At 42.5% G+C, this 14,252-nt stretch overlaps 1 protein-coding gene across 1 annotated transcript in view; it reads left to right on the top strand.

The window, feature by feature from the left end:
• The window catches only part of GALNTL6 (polypeptide N-acetylgalactosaminyltransferase like 6), a 1,148,431-nt gene that overhangs the window by 1,088,229 nt on the left and 45,950 nt on the right, over positions 1-14,252 (top strand). The window lies entirely within an intron of this gene.

The following is a 14,252-nucleotide window of genomic DNA, read 5'->3' as shown; positions in this document are numbered from 1 at the left end:
TGCAGGTGCCTTCCCATCGTCGTCCTTGACTTTGTGGTGTGGAGAGAACAGGCGCTTGTCCGGTTAGTGTCTGTGGCTGGGCAGAGTTCTGAAAACAGGTGGCCCCCAGGCGTGGCAGGGGAGGCCCGCGCGCTGGGGCAGCGTCCTTGGGTGAGCCAGCGTCCTGGCTCCAGGCAGAAAACGCGTTCAGCAGGTTACACGTGCGCTGCTTGTTTTGCTAAGGGGCCCGTAGAGAGGTGGTCCTCTGCTTGACCTGGGGAACCTCGGGCATGAAGGACAGAGTGAAGGCTGGCACCAAGGCTTCATCTCCTAATATTTCTTTGTATATGCACGTGGTCCTGATCGTGGATGTTTCAGTGAGTAATTTGGTCTCTGATTCTTTGCATCTTAAAGAATTCATTAACGCGTCCCTGGAATATTAGTACTATTACTCTGCTGGTATTCGTTTTTGTTATCTACCAGGGGCTTAATTTACAGCAGCAGCAATTTAAAGTAGACCCCAGAGAGAACCTTCTTAGTCTAAGGTGTTGGAAGACATAAGAATTTGTTACCCAAGAAGCAGGTGAGTTTCTTCCTCGAGTTTTTGGGTTAAGGTTATGTCTGCCATCCTTCCCTAATAATCTAAAAACAGTCCTGCCTTAGTGACTTAGTAGGAAACTCTCCAAGAGCCCACGGCCCCGCCCCACGGCAGAGGCAAGCACGCGGAGGGGAAAGAAGCCCTGCCCGCCAAGTCCCTTCTGCCTCCGGAGCCAGCTCCCGGAAGCGCTGGTGTTGGTAGCTGGCCTGACGGCTCCAAGGTAGCTCCGTGGGGCTGGAGCGCTGGCCGCGCAGGCCCTGAGCGCCTGCGGTCCCAGGGGAGTCTCCGTGGTGCGCCCTCTGGCGTCTGGAGGTGGCGCTCTTACTGCGGACGAGCAGGGACTGGGCTGCCGAGGGAGGTCATGCTGCCTGCACGCAAGGGTCTGGAGCCGTACCATACGCTCCCCCCGAACGCAGCCTCCGGTACCAAGGAAGACCCTCATTTAGTCTGCTTCCAGGAAGCGCATGGTGGGCTGCATCTGTGAAGAAGACAACATCGTCTGGCCCTGGCTGCACAAAGGCGAGGCCTCGCGGAACCCATCACAAGCCGGTGTCCTAGCAGCTGGCCCACGGAGCCCCTGCACTAGCTCCCTCAAAACGGGGTGTAAAGTTTCTTCTTTGCAGTAAAGACATTACATTGGCTCCTCCTCCCATGAAAAACAAAAGAAAAGAAAACTCTCCAAGACCTCCCAGTATCATTGTGTGATTCGGGACGAGGTTAAAATCTCATCAGTCTTTTCCCTATGTGGAAACGTAATTTTTTATTCCAACCTGGCTACTACCTAAACTGCGACTGGTCGCATTTTCCCTCGTTGCCTGACTAAACCATAACCTGCATTTATAAAGCATCTTGGGGGGGAAAAAAAGCATCTTGCATGGAAACAGATTCAAAATTTCCCTGAGGTTCTAGAAAAGACATAACTTTCCAGGAATAATAAGAACCATCTTATGGCCAGTGGGTGATGCCAGTTTTTAACCTATTACTCTTGACTACCTCACAGCTTTACGTGGTTTGCCTGGGCCCTAGAGACATTTGAGTTCATCATCCTTGGTTTAAACAATCAGACATTGAGAAGATCAGATTTTCTTCTAATATAGTGGCAAATTTCTTTCCCCAAAGCTTCAGAACAGCAAAGGAAGGTAAGGTCACCTTTAGGTTTAGGGAAAGAAGAAAATGGCAAAGTAGTTCAAGCGCCAGTTACATTCAGTTACATTTGCTCAGTGAAGGGGTGGTACACGGCAAGGATGAAGACGAGACGTAGGAGGAAGACAGAAGGAAGGGGAATCGGCAAGCGACAGGGCTTGGGCTGGTAAAGTGTATCGAAAAATATCTATTTCCCAAGCAGGGGAGATCCCTGAGAGTAAAAGTGGTGCCTGGACATTTAATGCGGGAGGCAAATGAAGTATTTGAAATGCAGCTTAATCTACATGGAATGATGAACAGGAAGGACCACTTTCTAACTATATATTGGGTAATAACCTACTTCTTAATGGTGGATAAAAATTGCTAAATGTGGACCATTTTATCTCTAAAAAATTCAAAGTTTCCCTCGTGTATTCCTTGGCCCTCTACAAAGAGCTTTTGTTTATTAAGTTTTTATTTTGGAATCATTTTAAACATACGGAAAAGTTGCAAAGAAGGCACAGAAAGTTGACATACACCTTTCACCCATTTCTTCTGATGTTAACATCTTACGTTTGCCCCCATACGTTTAACCATAGCACATTTAAACTAAGTAATAAGTATTGGCACAACACTACTAACTCGGCTACAGACTTCCATCAGATTTCACCAGTTTTGTTTGTTTTTCTAACTAATGTCCCCTTTCTGCTGCAGGATCCAATCTAGTACATAAAAGGGCTGTTTCATTTCCTATAAACTTTAAATTAATGGCTCGAATGCGCCAAGCTCCTACATAAATGTAATAGGTCACTTCCTGTTTTGGTAAGAGAGTGACAAGGGAAAGGCAGACTGTGTGGTAGGAAGGAACCCCAAACCTCCAGCAATGAAAACGCAAGACTCCTTTATGGGAGCGCTGTGCCGGGAAGCAGGGTAACGTGCTGTTTCATGCACTTGTACTTGGAACAGTTTCCCACCTGCTCCTCTGTGCCAGCCTGATTCTGGATAAACCATCAAGTGCTTAGGCCATCTTGGGCTCTGGTCGTTGGAACCCAGCTTGGAAAGGATGTGTTACAGACCATACACATCCTATAAACTGCTACTCGTTTCCCTGACAGATTCAGCTGGTTGTCGTGTGTGTCTCCTAACTCATCCCAGTCTTCCCGCCCCCCCCCCCCCCCCGCCCCTTAGCTTATTCTCCACTTGAAACGGGAGATCAGGCCACTGCCTCACTCAGAAACTTTCGAAAGCTACCAGCTCTCTCGGGGTCAAAGTCAAAGTCCTCACCTGCACCCTGAACGACCTGGTCTCTGCTGCGTCCCCTCCGACCTCATCTCTTACTGTTAGCCCTCGGCTTCCTTTTTCCAGGGACACTGGCCTCAGCGCTGCTCCCCGTCAGGCCAGGCACAAGCCAACCTCAGGGCCTTGTCACTTGCTGTTCCTCCTGCTTACATCCCAAGGCTCTTCCCTCACTCCCTTCAGGCCCTTTCTCAAAAAGCACTGTCTTCTCGGAAAGCCCTCCCCGGCTGTCCCCTCTGTCGTGGGCAGCAATGCACAGGGGGCTGTCCATCCTCATCCACTCCCAACACCCCTCCCCTGCTCTCTCCTGCTCGTCAGCATCCCTCGCTACAGAACAAGCCATGCCATCTACATATTTATCGTGTTTCTCACCTACCTAGAAAGCCAGTTCCAGGACATAGGGTCCTGTTGATTTGCTGAGTTACTACTGCCCTTCAGCAGCTACAAACAGGGTTTGGCATATAGTGGGTGCTCAATAAATGCTTATTGAGTGAATGATGAAGGAGTGGAGGATCCTGGCTCCGTCACCCCCTCTGCATTCACAGCTCTGCCCAGAGGCCCCCATGGGCAGGCCAAGCTCTGGCCCCCCTTCACCGCACGGGGAAGGGTCTCCACACCACTCCCTGGCCGGGCATACAGAGGCTGCCTCTCTGGAAAGCCTGGCCGGGAAGACAGTGTGAGTAATGAATCTCAGGTGAGTGATTCCAAGGGACTGCCAGGTCCACATTCCATGTCACAGTCCAACAAGATATGAAATAGTCTCTTCTGACAACCTAAGGAGAAGAAGGAGAACCTCCAAAAGTGAAAATCCTCCATGCCAGCAATTTCCAATCTCTCCATGTCACCTTCGTACTTCAAAGGCAAGAAGAGATTAAAGTCACCTCTGATGGAGGCATCATTCCGTCCTCTGGTCGCCAGGGTAGTGGGTGGAGTGGGGAGGTGAGGGGCCCCGAGAGAATAAAGGGGATTTTGAGCCATGTAATAAGTCGAGCATCCCTTGGTGCTATTCATGTAGAAGCAATGCGCTTTCCGCAGTGCTGTGTTGGAGAAGAAACCCGGGTAAGAACAGGTTCAAAACAGAAAACTGTTCTTAAACCAGGCACAGAGGGAGTGTGTCTTTTTGTGTCAAGATGCTAAATGAACGGAACAGAATTTCCGATTATTTTTTGCCTTCTTACTCCTTCCCCTCCTTAGAATTCATGAATTCGTGAGAGCCATTTATAGTACTCCTTTATAGTCCAAAAAGTAGAGTTCTGCAGAATCCCGCATCTTCATGTGTAAGAGGGAATAAAAGATGTAAAGTAGACAGGCATGTCTTTCCTGACCAAGGTGTCTGCTTGCCGTCCTCAATGTGCCAATCTTGACACATCCGTTTGTCATCTCGCCATTGTGCAAAACTTTTGGAAAATCTTTATTTTAAAAATTCATTTCAATGCCGAACTTCTGCTGCTGCTATTTAAACCCCTCGCTCAAGAGTCATGTCACCCTGAATTGCGGCATCTTCACAAAGACAGGCCCCCGGAATCGTCCCAGCTCACCTCCTCGGCTTCAGCTGCTCTTGACTTATTTTCACTGGCTCTCTTCCTTCTGATGTTCTCACGGTGCACGAGGCCTTTCAGATTTCTCCATATGGGCTTCCAGGAAAGGAAGCTTGACACTAGGAGGCACATTATCTGAAAGGCCATCTGACGGCGTGATGCTGTCTCTTTCAAACAAATTCTGTGCCAGGGTGGCTACTGGGTTACACAGAGGGAAACGCCAGGCTCTGGCTCCTTTTCTTGGGAGAGCAATGGCCCCCTTTCCCATCTCCCCCCACCAACAGCCTCGACTGGCAACTGGGGAACCCACAGAGGACGTGTCTTGCTGCTCCCCTGGCAAGCACACTGGGACCATCGCTGCCCTTCGGCCGCCCTCTGTCTAAACCAGACCTGTAAACTGAGCAGCCGTTCAGAGATGCTTTGTCATTCTCTGAGTGCTCGAGACTTGATTTGTCATTTACTTTCTCAGGCAGAGACAATGCTGGCACACTATGCTAATTCATCTCTCTGGAGCTCCACAAGCAGGTTGAGAAAAAGGTAAGACTACATAAAGAATTGCATTATCCTTTGAGCTTCCACTATGTGTTTTCTGAGTTCTCAACAGCTGAGACAATTGAAGACAAACTTAGTGCTGTCTTCAGCACTAAACGTGATTTTAATTTCATATCTCCAGCTGAGCAAACTGGACATCTTAATGCAAACTGGACATCATTAAGACATCTTAATGTCTCAAAAGCAGCAATTTGACCCATGTCCTAATAGAATCAGAGGTGTTTCAGAACTAGAAGATTTTTCTGCATATATACCTATATCTGTATCTATATCTATATATCTATATCTATATACACATATATATGCCAAAAACTTTCTATCTTCTCTTTCTATTTTGTTCTTCCTTACAATGTGTATGTATTCATACTGACATATGTTTATATACATAAATACATACCTTTGGGGTTTCACATGACAGGAGTAAAGGAAATTTTAAGTGTATGTTAGCCCAATCGTGAATTCATTCTAGTGTTTAACTTTTAATAACTGGTACCTTTCTAATTTCAACAATGACATAGAATTAATAGAATTTGAGGATCACTCAGCTATTAAAGTAGGATTTCCAATGCACAGCCTCAGAGAGTCAGCACTGGTGGAAAAATTCAATATAATTTTTCCAGCCATGGACATAAGAATACCCCCACCCCACCCATTCTTTTACAAAGAGCCCAGCTGGCTTCTGGGAGAGCTCAGAGTGGTCCCTTCAGGGGCATCTGCCCTCAACTTCAAAGTCTAGTGACCATCCACAGGTTGGTGGAGGACAAGAAAAAACACAGCAAAAAAATGGGCAAGATTCTTGGGGTCCTGGAATAACAGTGAGAAGATCCTGGGAGTCATGCTAAGAGATGCAGACAGATGCCAGGATGCATCATTGGGCTTGGAACTGGTTTCATCATTTGCTGGCAGACAGTAGCTAAGAACAAGAGCAAATATTCCTCCCAGTGTCCTCGCTACGCATTGAGCTGTCTGTCAGCAGTAGGTCTTGGCTGGCCCTGTTCCAAACTCTGGGACACACAGTTACTGCACCGCTTAGACGTCAATTGTCCCTTCCATTCACAGCTTAGAGGTCATCAGTCAGTCTTAGATTTTGTGAGTGGCCTGAAACGTAACTGTCTCTTACTTGGACTGAGAGATGGGAAAAATCAGTGGTCCTGGCCTCCTGAAGCCACCATTCTCTCTCCACGTTTTGTTTTCTCTCCAACTATCTCTTTATGCTTTTGATCCACTTGATTAGATTTCTTATTAATTTTAAGAAATACAGGAATTTCCTTTGACCACCTTTAGATTTCCAAAACATTGTTTCTGTCCCATCAACAACAAACAAGCTCTTAGGTCTTTCCCTTTCACAGCCACATGCAAGGCCTTTTCTCTCGAGCTTCTATTGCCAATGTGAAGTCTGTTAGTTGCTCAGTTTCTGAAAAAGGTTGCCAATCCGTTAGGCCCATTACAAAGAGAAATTAACACGACAAGATAATCTCAGGAGGAGCTTAACTTTCCAGACCATCCCTAAAACAGGAAGGACAAGTCAGTTTTACTTAGTCTTCTTCTAGACCCAAATCATGCAGAACCAGTTACACACATCGACCCTCTTTGCCCACACTTTTTTGCCAGAATTGCATACCAGTCGGCAGCAAATAATTTTGTTCCAGATCCTAACATTCAAATACTGCCATTCTGCTGGAAATAATGAAAAACCATGTGGTGTGATGCCGGAAATAAAAAGCTGAATTTTCTACAATATTCTTGTTTTAAAAATATACTGGGATTTCTGATGCTAAACACATGGCCGCAGCATGGTTTTGTTCAATCATAAAAGCCAGGCAAAACATATAGGATAGCAAAAGAAAAAACACACACAACATGGATAACATCTTACGTAAAACTGGTGACAAGGAACCCCCAGGAATCCCAGAGTAGGGTTAGTGTTACCTATACACCAGGCAGCAGCAGGTCTTGTGTGAGATCACTGGGGATGAGGGGTTGGTAGGAAACAGAAAAGGAGAGTGTGGACAGTGCTATGAGCTGCAACTCAGGAATCAACAAATATTCACCCCCAAAAGGAGCCGATCCTTTACAGAATAGGAACTAAAGCAATTAAATCTGCAAATGACCAGTGAAATTCAAAGACTCCCTCACAGGCTCCAAGCTGAGGACAAGTGCAAAGAAACCACAGGAAACCAGTAAGGGGCCTGGGAATTCAAAACAATGCCAAAGCAGCCTCCGCCCGCAGGATCTCAGAAATGCTCTGGCACACTCCCTTTTGGAAAGACAGAGACTCATTCTTTCCACTTCCCTTCCACCAACCTTGCTTAAAAAAAAAAAACCCTGCTGATCACTGGATCTGAAACAAAACACTGTGGATCCCAGGGAGACTAAACTTCTAACACCAGAGAAGGAGGTATCTGGGCTGGACCCCAGGACGTGGTGGACAAGCACGTGGAAAGGCAGCCTCACTGCTCTGGAAGGAAAGACCTTCAGACTCCAGACAACACAGAATTAGAGGCAGGAAGCTTTTGTGAATCAGGCTCACCCCTGAGAGACAGAGAAGTCATCATGTATATAAAGAGGCCATAATTTTTTTAATCTGTCACAGTAACAACGCAAAAGAGAGCCCTACAGAGGTACTTTCCAAGAGAACCATTTAATTTGTATGTGGAAAATAAAACCAGATTACAATAAAACCCCATACAGAGATACAGCAAGGATAAACATTTAAATGAACCAAATAAAGTTCCAGGAGATGATGAAAACATCCCACACATGTGGCCACAAAGAGGATGAAAACAGCAACATATGATTTTTAAATGAGCTAAAAGAAGCTTAAAAACAATCAAAGCTTGAAAGAACCAAACAAGTCAGAATTAGAACAGCTCAGAAATGAGATGGCTAAACCAAGGGTCTACTGTATAACACAGGGAACTATATTCAATAGCTTGTAATAAACTATAATGGAAAAGAATCTGAAAAAGAATATATATACCCATACACACATATGTGTGTGTGTATATATATATATATATATATACATATATATATACATGTGTGTGTGTGTTTATGTAAAACTGATTCACTTTGCTGTACACCAGAAACTAACACATTATAAATCAACTATAATACAAAAAAAATTTTTTAATTAAGAAAAGAGAAGACACTTGGAATGATGTGAAATGTGATGATATGAAAAGAGAGCTGAAAACTCAAGAATGAAAAGAGAAGAAAAGGAAAGAAAAAAAAAATCTCAGAAACAAAGACTGAATTAGAAGAAACAAAGAAGCAAATAGACACCCGGGGAGGCCCAGGAAAGGCAACCAAGGCTGGAAGGGAGGAGAGTGAAATTAAGAAAGCAGAAATAAAGAAGAGATAGAAGATTCTACCAAAGATTTGGAACAACAGAGTTTTAATGAAGATTTAACATCAATTCCCAAAGAATGTTCCCCCACAGAATGAAAGACAACAAAGACATAAAACTATAATTAAGAAAACCTTCACAAAATAAAAGATTTGAACCTACATATTAAAGGGGTTATAGCTGAGAAATTCAACTGAGAACCCTCAACACAAACATTTCTAGTAAAACAGTTGTATTTTTTAAATGAAGGAAAACAATTTTGTGCATTCGACCAAAAAAAAACAAAACCAAAACCTAAGCCAGACTTTGAAGCACAAACATTTTGTACCAGAAAACAATGGACGACATTGTAAAGATGCTTCAGAAAATAAAATATGAGTCAAAGATTTTATATCCAACCAAACTGTGCTTCAAGTATAAAGCCCACTGAAAAATAGTTATAAACATTCAAGAACTCAGGGATTAATTTTCCCAAGAGTCTTTCTGAGGAACCTACTAGAGAATGAGCCTCAGAAAACCAAGAGATGTTTAGATTAGCTTGGCCTACGGTCTGGTAGAGAGTGGCTGAAAGGATAAAAGAATATGCAAGAAAACTATAAGACACTGATGAAAGAAAAATTAAAGATGATATAAACAGATGGAGAGATATACAATGTTCTTGGATTGGAAGAATCAACATTGTGAAAATGACTCTACTACCCAAAGCAATCTACAGATTCAATGCAATCTCTATCAAACTAACAATGGCATTTTTCACAGAACTAGAATAAAAAGTTTCACAATTTGTATGGAAACATAAAAGACCCCGAATAGCCAAAGCAATCTTGAGAAAGAAAAATGGAGCTGGAGGAATCAGGCTCCCTGACTTTGGACTATACTACAAAGCTACAGTAATCAAGAGAGTATGGTACTGGCACAAAAACAGAAATATAGATCAACGGAACAGGATAGAAAGCCCAGAGATAAGGTGACCATATATGCGTGGGTTTATCTTTGATAAACGAGGTAAGAATATAAATAGAGAAAAGACAGTCTCTTCAATAAGTGGTGCTGGGAAAACTGGACAGCTACATGTAAAAGAATGAAATTAGAATACTTCCTAACACCATACTCAAAAATAAACTCAAAATGGATTAAAGACCTAAATCTAAGGCCAGACACTATAAAACTCTTAGAGGAAAACATAGGCAGAACACTCTATGACATAAATCACAGCAAGATCCTTTGTGACCCACCTCCTAGAGAAATGGAAATAAAAACAAAAATAAACAAATGGGACCTAATGAAACTTAAAAGCTTTTGCACAGCACAGGAAACCATAAACAAGATAACCCTCAGAATGTGAGAAAATATTTGCAAACAAAGCAACTGACAAAGGATTAATCTGCAAAACATACAAGCAGCTCATGCAGCTCCATATCAAAAAAACAAACAACCCAATCCAAAAATGGGCAGAAGACCTAAACAGACATTTCTCCAAAGAAGATACACAGACTCCCAACAAACACATGAAAGGATGCTCAACATCACTAATCATCAGAGAAATGCAAATCAAAACTACAATGAGATATCATCTCACACCAGTCAGAATGGCCATCATCAAAAAATCTACAAACAATAAATGCTGGAGAGGGTGTGGAGAAAAGGGAACACTCTGGCACTGTTGGTGGGAATGTAAATTGATACAACCACTGTGGAGAACAATATGGAGGTTCCTTAAAAAGCTACAAATAGAACTACCATATGACCCAGCAATCCCACTACTGGGCATATACCCTGAGAAAACCATAATTCAAAAAGAGTCATGTACCACAATGTTCACTGCAGCACTATTTACAACAGCCAGGACATGGAAGCAACCTAAGTGTCCATCAACAGATGAATGGATAAAGAAGAAGTGGCACATATATACGATGGGATATTACTCAGCCATAAAAAGAAACGAAACTGAGTTATTTGTAGTGAGGTGGATGGACCTGTCAGTCATACAGAGTGAAGTAAGTCAGAAAGAGAAAAAGAAATACCGTATGCTAACACATATATATGGAATCTAAAAAATAATGGCTCTGATGAACCTAGGGGCAGGACAGGAATAAAAATACAGATGTAGAGAATGGACTTGAGGGCACGGGGAGGGGAAAGGGTAAGCTGGGACGAAGTGAGAGAGTGGCATGGACATATATACACTACCAAATGTAAAACAGATAGCTAGTGGGAAGCAGCTTCATAGAACAGGGAGATCAGCTCAGTGCTTTGTGACCACCAAGAGGGGTGGGATAGGGAGGGTGACACAAGAGGGAGGGGATATGGGGATATATGTATACATATAGCTGATTCACTATGTTATACAGCAGAAACTAACACAACATTGTAAAGCAATTATGCTCCAATAAAGACGTTAAAAATAAATTAATTTTAAAAAGAATATGCAAATGTTATATGGTCTGACACTGTAGAAATAACACAACAAACAAATAAGGAAAATAAGCGGAAAGCAGAATAAGTTCTGCTAATAAGAACTTAATTAATAAGTTAATGCCCACGGGCATTAACTAGGATTAAAAGAATATGTTTAGATACTGGAGGAGAAGGAAGAAAAGGGAAAACATTCTAACTAATCAGTACTGCTCAGAAAAGAGTAGAATTAGGCATTTCCTTAAAAAAAAAGAAACTTCAGATATTATACACAATATTAAAGGTAACCAGTAGAACAAAAATACAAACCATATGAAATACCAAAGATTACAAAGAGAAAAGAAAATGAATCACACAGTGAAAGATTTACTAGATACAGTAAATAAATAATATATTGATATGTCAGAGCTGAGATCAAACATATAAAGAAATCTGTTTAATAAATTCAGATTGACTAATAAAGCAAATCGTTAACTGTCTGTGGTATGAGACATACCTTAATCCAAAAGACACAGAAATATTAAGGAGTAAAGAATAAGCATAGATACACCAGGGAAACTCAAGTAATACGAAAGCAGCAGTTCAGATTTTAATACGAAACTTGGTAGAATACAGGGGAGCAAAAACACCTAAAAAGTTAAAAGAAGCCAAAAAAGACATTATAATGCCAAAGACTGCAGCCTATAGAGAAACAACTTTTATAAGGTAGAAATTGCTGGAAATGTAAGGAGAAAAGGACTGAAACACACCAAAAATAGGACAGCTTAACATACCTCTCTCAGTCCAAGACATAATAGGTAAACCCAAATTAATAAGATTCTATATAATCTAAACCATGTAATCAGGAATTCCCTGGCCACCCAGTGGCTAGGACTCTGCCTCCACTGCCAGGAACCCAGGTTTGATCCTTGGTCAGGGAACTAGGATCCCGCAAGCCATGTGGCACAGCCAGAAACACATAATAGTAAAAACAACTTCTAAAAATCAATAATGTAGGGGCTTCCCTGGTGGCGCAGTGGTTGAGAGTCCGCCTGCCGATGCAGAGGACACGGGTTCGTGCCCCGGTCCGGGAGGATCCCACATGCCGCAGAGCGGCTGGGCCCGTGAGCCATGGCCGCTGAGCCTGCGCGTCCGGAGCCTGTGCTCCACAACGGGAGAGGCCACAGCAGTGAGAGGCCCGCGTAACGTGCAAAAAAAAAAAAAAAAAATCAATAACGTAGACCTATTTAACTCTGAAATATTTTTTCTTAATTCACATTCTTTTCAAGCACACAAATTTTAAAGTACGTTAATGTTATAAAGAAAAAGGTTTGCCACAGAGATCTAAATATAAAAAGAAATCCAAATATAAAATTAACGATATAAACATTTAGGATCCTAAATTTGAATTGGAAATGACAAGGTGGATCATGATATGTTTTCTCACTTTCTAAAATACAAATTTTCCAGCTCCATCCACTGAAAAGGGCTAGAAACAACTCCAGTCCAATCTCACTGGCACTTCTAACTCGCCAGGTGGTCTCTAAATTGGATTCTCCACTCAGTGGAACTAAGGATCCTTGAAGAAATGGCTGATTTTAGGTGTGGAGCAGGAAACATAGAAAAGTGGGCTGGGATGTTTTGTTGCTCCAGAAAGTAAGGAAGGGAAAGAGCGATTAACGGCTGACGTGGGTCTGATCAAAAGGACACAGGCGTCAGCTAAGCGTTCCCACTTGCCTTAGGCGGGAGCCTATGAACATCCAAAAAGTGACCCAATTAATTAAAATATACTAAATATACAAAAAGCTGTAAATTCGTAAGAGGCAGGGAGGTGAGAGAGAAACAAAATAGAGTCCACTGAACACCACTGCAGTTGATAGAACACCAAATCATTACTCTGAAAAACAGACATTTTAAAGGGAAACCATGAAGCATTTTTCTCACTATTCTAGTATAATATGTATTTCAGGGTGTCCAAAGAGCCCTCGTGGTTGAGAGTTTTTTAATACAGATTCTCAGGCAATAAATTGAAACAGAAAGATTGAGTTCAAAAAATCAACATTTTGCAACCCCTAATCCCATAACTGATTCAGGAGATAGTCATCATTGGATGGTTAAACCCTTAGACAAAGTAGGGAATGAAAACAATCAAATTATCCAGCTACCGTCACCTAAGCCCAGTGATCAATTTTAGCGTCATTAAAAGTGAATCACACAGACATGCTGATAAGACACAATGTGACAGCTGGAAAATCAAGAACCAGGTCTGAAATATTCTTTTAAAAACAATAACAGCAATAACAACAACAAAACCAAATCTGCATTTAATAAGCTTTTAAATGTAAATTCAGTCCACAAGAAATTCAGGGAGTAGCAGAGGAAGGTAAATAACATCTCAACCCAAATCTAGAATTTAAGAACCTAATTCCTTTACTAAGTCCGTACAGGGAGCGGGGAACTGTTCTAGATTATGAGGCATTCACAAGGCTCTGTGGAGCTTACCAAACACACACAATGAAATGGAACTTGTTTGGATCTAGAATAGAATAGAATAGAATAGAACAGAATAGAATAGAATAGAAGTAGAATAGACTAACTGAAAAGAGGCATTTTTAGACGATCAGGAGAATTTGAATATGGGCTAGGTATCTGATGACACTAACTATTGTTAATTTGCAGATATGTGGGAAAATGTTTCTCTCTCTCCCTCTCACCCGCCCCCCTCTGTCTCTGTCTCTCTCTCTCTCTCTCTCTCTCTCTCTCTCTCTCTCTCTCTCTCCTGGAGAAGATTAAACCATTTAGGGGTGAAATGACAAGGTACACAGAGTTTGCTTTAAAATTATCCAGCAAAAAAGGGAACAGGTTAGGAAGTGAACAGATGAACAAGTATGGCAAAATGCTGATGGTTTTCAAACATCAGTGATTGGGACATAGAAATTTTCATAAGTTTTTTTGAATGCATGGCCTTTGAAGGAATGTGGGAATGCAATAACAATAGAGAAATAGTTACATTCTGGTGACGCTGGAGTCACAGCTAGACATCACCATTTTATTTTATTTGTACCCTAGAGCTAAAAATCATTATATTGAACCATCATCAGACCTATCATGTTTGAATGGCATAATGCCTTAATAATACAATATTTTACTCAGATTTTTGTATTTAAGGTATTTATTACCTTTGTCTGAGAGCTGGTGTTGAATAACATGAGACAAGATGCCATAAATATATGAGCAGATGGCACCTTTTTTTTTTTGCAGTATGCAGGCCTCTCACCGCTCTGGCCTCTCCCGTCGCGGAGCACAGGCTCCGGACGCGCAGGCTCAGCGGCCATGGCTCACGGGCGCAGCCGCTCCGCGGCATGTGGGATCTTCCCGGACCGGGGCACGAACCCGTGTCCCCTGTATCAGCAGGCGGACTCTC

Source organism: Aethalodelphis obliquidens, unplaced genomic scaffold (assembly GCF_003676395.1).
Source record: "Aethalodelphis obliquidens isolate GAN/ISIS:26980383/991018 unplaced genomic scaffold, ASM367639v1 scaffold61, whole genome shotgun sequence".
Classification (NCBI taxonomy): Eukaryota; Metazoa; Chordata; class Mammalia; order Artiodactyla; family Delphinidae; genus Aethalodelphis; species Aethalodelphis obliquidens.
The sequence above is the reverse complement of the archived record's forward strand: the minus strand, read 5'-3'. Positions and strand labels throughout refer to the sequence as shown.